A 6,255-nucleotide genomic window follows, 5' to 3' on the forward strand; every position below is an offset into this window, starting at 1 on the left:
CAGCCCATGGTGGGTAGGAGGGGAGGTGCAGGCACAGCTCAGTGTTGGGGGAACTATAGGTGAGGGGGTACCAGGGAAAAGCCCTGTAGCCACTGGAGGCTGCACCTGCCCCCATAGGTATTATGGGCTCAGAGGCCTCACACAAGAAGCAACACCCTTCCTCCACTGCCCACGCCTCATTGAAGCCCCTCTCTAGGCCCCCACCCTGCCAGGCTGCCTGGTTTGGCAGGCTGGACTTCTTAGCCAAGGTGCCAGGAGAGGCTGACAGGGCAGGGGCAGGCCAGAAGATACACAGGGTGTTGGGCCTTCCTGACTCAGGTCCAGGGGCCTGAGTCATTGCTGTCCCCAGCCAGCCCAGTGGGATCCACAGACTCACTGGAGGAGGTGAAGGCTGGTATCCAGACCCCCAACCCCTGGCATTTCCCAAGCCTGACTCTCTTGTCCTCCCATACTTGGCTCCCCACCAAGCCCCCTATGCCTGGTTCACCTTCATTTACTCACCCTCTAGGAATGGACAGCAGTTACTAGCCCTCCAGGCACCCTTCTTGCAATCCTGCCCCACCACACCCTGAGCAATGGCCCCCTGAGAGTCTGCCCCCCAAAATTAGTCAGTGCTGCTGGAGTTCAGCAGCAGTTGGAGGTGAAGCTGGGAGGGCCTCCTGCTATAGTGGGCCATGGTGGAGCCTTTAAGAAAAGCGAGGACCCTTGGACAGGTTGAGCATTGGGTGACCCATCCCTGTGGTTACTATCCCTAATGAAAGGGAGGCTTCAGGCCCACTCTTATTATTTTTTTTTAAGATTTTTTTTATTGGGGAATTGGGGGTGGGGTGGGAACAGTGCTGTGGAATTGTGGGAAGGGGAACAGACAAGTTGNAGGGCTAGCTCAGAAAGGGGCTAGCAGAGGGGCAGGGCGGGACCCAACTCGACGGGAGGGGGGCTGTAGGAGGGGGATGAGGAAGAGGGATGGAGGAAGGTGAAGCTGACGAGAGGAAGGAGGAGCGGAGGGGAGGGCTGTCCGGCTCGAGAACCCTCAGGGCCGGGCCTGGGCTTACCTGGGACGGGTGGGCAGGGAGCAGCTCCGCAAGGTCCCAGATTCTGGGTCAGCAGAGGTCACGGGAGACCTCGGAGCGGTCAGGAGGGCTGGGGTCGGCCGTCGACAGCTCACTACGCCGGGGCAAGAGGACTCTCTAGAGGAGGAACGGCCCCTGAACGCGCGGCGAACTGACTCGCGCCAAAAATTCCAAACCGGAATTGAGGCCCCGCCCAAGAGCACCTCTTACCCTGCCCCCTTCCCGATACAGCCCATCAGAGGCGCCCAGCGATCTGGGGCTCCGCCCCTCACGTCCCTGCGTGCGCGTCGCCGACCCCGCCCCCCAAGCTCCCTCGTCCGTGCGCTCTCATTGCGCAGGCGCAAAACCTCCTTGGCGCTGGCCCGGGGTGGGAGTGGCTACAAGGCTGGGCCTGGCCTGCCCCGGGCCTGAACCGGCTTTCAGCCTCTCCAGCTTGGTTCCTGGAACGTCGACCGACCACTGACCCCCGGTCCCAAAACCCACGGCTCTCGCTGGGCTGACAGTATTCGCGTCTATAAAAGGAGCGGTCACCGCATTTCGCCCCAGAGGTGTAGCCCCAGGAAGCAGTAATCACCTCAGAGTAGAACTGGAAGTCCCTGCGGCCTCTGGGATCCTGACGGGGCGGAGTTCCCTGGGCTCTCTGGCTCCCCCTCCACACCTGCCGCGCGCCACACCGGGGATGTGATGGGGATGCCAGATAGACATTCCCCCGACCCGCGGAACGCGCGGCTTTTGCTTCGGTATCCAGAAAATTCTGCCTCTTTCAGGAAGCCCTCCAGACAGCCCGGCCGGATCCGCCCTGCTCCAGGACTCAGCCACCTCCGAGGCAGCCCTTACTATTGTTTGGAATTGAGACTTCAGTTCAGCTCACACTTACCTCAGCTCCTTCCTGGCTGAATCAACTTGGGAACGTACTTGGGCCTGAGATTCAGATTAGCCTCCTCTCCTGTAAAAACAGCTGATGAAGGTTACCTCACGGAGCTGGAGGTTCAAATGGAATGGTCCCCTTAAAGTTCTTAGCAGGGGACCAGCACAGAGCAAGCGCTGATTCCTAACATTAGTGCTGCTGGAGTTGCTCCTTCACGCAGGGCACCTTTTATCGGTTTAACAGGGTGGAGGGGTGTCACGCTTCCAGGCCACCCTCCCTAGAACACTCCACATCTCATCACATATCCTTTCATTTTCGTTGCACTTACCTCTATCTGAAATTCTATCCTCTATTGGTTTACTTGTTGGCCACCCCTCTGCCACGTCTGAAAAGTCATGGACTGCCGGGCTCCCGGCCCATTGCAGTGCCTGCCCTTCAGCGAACGTTCTCCAGTGCATGGACCAGCCTGGCATCCCAGGTTAGGCCCAGAACTTCTCTGGGGACTGCAGCCCCCCCTCCCCCCATGCACTCTTCCTTTGCATTAGTACCTCTGGCAGCCACAGCCCCTGTGACTCAGGCTGAATCCCTGTTAAAGACCCCAGACTTGTCCCTGGGAAGCCTGGGAAGAAGGCAGGCCCCTCTCCAGCTACCATCCCCTCTGCCAGCCCCATCTCCAGGAGTCCTGGACTCAGGCCCTTTCCAACTGCTCATTCTCGAAAGTAATTCACAATGACTTTAAATATATATATATTTTTTTAATTCAAAAACATGCTTCCAATGGACATTTCACTGTGGAAGGGCTATAATGTACAGTTAAGTACAGATAGCAGGTTAAGAGCATGGGCCATAGAGTCAGGGCAATTAGGGCTCCTCTGCCACACAGAAGCTGTGCAATCATGGCCAAGCTGCCTTATGTCTCTGGGCCTGTTTCCACATTTATAAAAAGAGGACAATAATAATAATAGCTTCTACATCCTTGGGGGATATGAGCATTAAATGAGAAAAGGCATGTGAAATGTGTAGTAAAGGGCCTAGCACACAGAAGGAGCTTACTCACTGTTTAATAATAACAGTAACACTCTCTCATTTGTATAGTGTTTTGCAGTTTTCAAAGCAGCTGCCTGGTCCAAAAGGAGGAACCTAGAGGAGAGGGGCCAGGACTTACACACCCATCTCGGGGTCACAGGGACAGAGGCACGGACTCACAGGATTCAAAACCAAAGAGTTTGGCTGGGGATCAGGCCAGGAGGAAACCCCCAACCCCGACCCAGGCGTGGGATTCCCGGGGTCCGGCCGCACACCCAGGTGAGAGCCTGCTTGGGCCGCGCACGCCCCCGTGTGTCCCGTCGCCGCCACAGCACCGCGGCCCCGCCCAGACTTTCACCGGGAAGTCCCTCCAGGGATAGGGCCACAAAACAAGATAACGTGAGATAAGAAAGGCAAAGAAATGACGGCCACGAGTACAAACATGGCTAACCTAGCAGGAAAGAGGAGATTGTGATGGATACTTCTGGGGATCTGGCCGTGTTCTATTTTTTTACCTTGGTGCCAGCTGTATAGGTGTTCGCTTTAATAGATATTTATTAGATTGTACATTTCTGTCTTATGCACACTTCGGAATGTATGCCATATTTTACACTGGCATAAGGTTTTAATAAACTGACAAGTGGGTGGGGTGAGGAAGTTAATAGAGGTCAGCTTTGCACAGTGCTTGGGGATGCCTGGAAAAGTGCCTCAGAGACACTGATCCTGCGATTGGGGCTGAAGAGCTGCCAGATACATGGCCAAGGGGGTGACCTGAGGGGCCTTTAGTATAGCTGCGGGTTCAGAAGGTGTCTGCCCTGCAGGCGCCTGGCCACCCCTCCAGCTGTCCTCCCTGAATTCCCACCCTGGCAGGTGCTGCTACCATGAGCAGCTGGCTGGGAGTCTATTGACACAGGCTGTGCCATTTTAGGCAATGTACTTCCTGGGCCTCCATCTTGCACTTTTAACACCCCAGCTGTCACTTTGCCCTGGGCTTCTAGCTCTGGCCCTCAATGTTGCTCCTGTAGCCAGAGCCTGGGCCATGTCCCCTCATGCCTGGGGGCAAAGGGTAACTCAGGCCCAGGGTCCATCAGGGGTTCTCTTGGCCCCCAAGTAGTTGATGTGCTCTCAGGCCCTCCTTGTCTTGGCTGGGGCTGAGTTGAGGGGATTGGCTGTGCTGGCGGCGGAGGTGTCGGCAATGCAGGGGCTGCGGGTGCCCAACTGGGCCCAGCCCTGGTCCTGAGCAGCATCAAATTGGCCCAAGACCCCTGGCTGGCTAGCTGGCATTTCCCACAGGCCCATGCCAGCACCGAGGCAACCTGGCAGTGGTGGCGGGCACCAGCATTCCCTCCCTCTAGCAGTGGCCAAGTAGGCATCCAGCCTGTACCTCCTGCATGGCCCCTCCTGGTCTTCACGCCTGCCTCCTCTTGTGCCAAGTTTCCCTGGCACCCTGCAGGGTGAGCTGAGTGTCTGTGTGTCTGGGTCTGTGTAGGGGGCCCTAAGCTATCCCAGGTCTGAAACAGACACCTTGGGCCCAGACTAGCATGGGGCAGGCAAAGTGCAACGAAGTGTCTGGGNCTAAGTGTGAATATGCATATATTCCTTGACAGAAATATTAATGTGTTTAATTATTGGATGATGTCCCAGACTCATGGGTGGTGTTACATATAAATGCTATATGCATCCTATTAGCTTCCTAAAATCTGACACATTTTGAATTCTGAAACACCCCTGGCCTCAGGGGTTTGTGGACCTGTAATGCTCACCTCAGGGAAGGCTCAGTCCAGCGTCTGGCATGCAGATTCCTCAATAAATGCTGTTCTATAATAAATAATATATAATAAATAAGGCTCTGAGGAGTCACTGAAAGAACAAAGTTGCAATGGTCCCACAGGTGTAAGTGACTTTGTGTATTGGAGCTGAGAGGGCTGCTGTGTTGCTATAATATTGTAATGGAAACAAAAACAAGAAAACAAAAGGGAGAGGAGTTTAATTTTGATAGGAAGTCGGTGTATCAAAAGATGCCATACCCAACAAGGGGTGAGTCAGTAACTGAATCAGGGGGAGCAGTCATCTGAAGTGTGCCCTCCTGTCCCTGGGAGAGTGAGGGCTCAGGGAGGGACTCCCAACCGTGCCTGCCTAGAAGGCTCACCCTAAATACCGATAAGGACCTTTCCTCTGCCTCTTTTACCTCAGGAATCCCACCCCAGGGTTTCTCAAAGTGAAGAACTGGAATGTCAGGTCCCCTAGGACACTGGTTAGAAATATAGCCTCCAGGCCCAGTCCTGGCACTTAAATCTTTTAAGATCTGCATCTTAAACCAGTTCTCAGACTATCCCAATTTCATTTACGTTCTAGCACCACTGGCCTGGCCAAACAGCTTTGGGGGCGGGACAGGGTAGGAAGAAGGAGCTGGGGATCCTGAGTGAATCCAGGGTGGCTCCGAGCAGAGGACGGCCCAGGTGACCTCTGCAGCTTCCACGGGCCTCACCCTCTCACTGGGCTGGACACATCTGCTGACCACGGTCTACCACGCTAGACTGAGTTCCTCGCGGGCAGGCCCACAGCTGATTCACCTCCGTGGGTGTGAGGAAACCCTGGCGAACAGAGTAGACTGACTGTCACGGGGGAGGGGCTATAGATGGAACGTGGGTGGGGCTTTTCCTGGGGAGGGACAAGTAAGGGGAGGGCAGTAGCTGGGGGAAGGAGCTACCAGATGAAAGGAGACAGGGAGGCTGGGGAAGGGCTGGGGCAAGGGCAGTCACCACAGAGGCTAAAGAGAAAGTGGGAGGGGCCGCCCAGGGTAGGGCTAGCTCAGAAAGGGGCTAGCAGAGGGGCAGGGCGGGACCCAACTCGACGGGAGGGGGGCTGTAGGAGGGGGATGAGGAAGAGGGATGGAGGAAGGTGAAGCTGACGAGAGGAAGGAGGAGCGGAGGGGAGGGCTGTCCGGCTCGAGAACCCTCAGGGCCGGGCCTGGGCTTACCTGGGACGGGTGGGCAGGGAGCAGCTCCGCAAGGTCCCAGATTCTGGGTCAGCAGAGGTCACGGGAGACCTCGGAGCGGTCAGGAGGGCTGGGGTCTGCCGTCGACAGCTCACTACGCCGGGGCAAGAGGACTCTCTAGAGGAGGAACGGCCCCTGAACGCGCGGCGAACTGACTCGCGCCAAAAATTCCAAACCGGAATTGAGGCCCCGCCCAAGAGCACCTCTTACCCTGCCCCCTTCCCGATACAGCCCATCAGAGGCGCCCAGCGATCTGGGGCTCCGCCCCTCACGTCCCTGCGTGCGCGTCGCCG

General features: G+C 56.5%; 1 protein-coding gene across 3 annotated transcripts in view; it reads right to left on the reverse strand.

The window, feature by feature from the left end:
* Positions 1–6,036, reverse strand: part of PKMYT1 (protein kinase, membrane associated tyrosine/threonine 1) — a 20,820-nt gene extending 14,784 nt beyond the window's left edge. For 2 of the 3 annotated variants that reach the window (XM_019634308.1, XM_019634311.1), the window contains exons 1-3: positions 5,945–6,036; positions 5,453–5,558; positions 4,728–4,782 (exon numbers count right to left, since the gene is read on the reverse strand). The gene's annotated coding sequence lies outside the window, so the exon portion shown is untranslated. The remainder of the gene's footprint in view (positions 1–4,727; positions 4,783–5,452; positions 5,559–5,944) is intronic. The other variant, XM_019634309.1, reaches the window with a different exon arrangement.
* Between the last annotated feature and the right edge of the window lie 219 nt (positions 6,037–6,255).

This window comes from Hipposideros armiger, unplaced genomic scaffold, assembly GCF_001890085.2.
Source record: "Hipposideros armiger isolate ML-2016 unplaced genomic scaffold, ASM189008v1 scaffold_1576, whole genome shotgun sequence".
Lineage (NCBI taxonomy): Eukaryota > Metazoa > Chordata > Mammalia > Chiroptera > Hipposideridae > Hipposideros > Hipposideros armiger.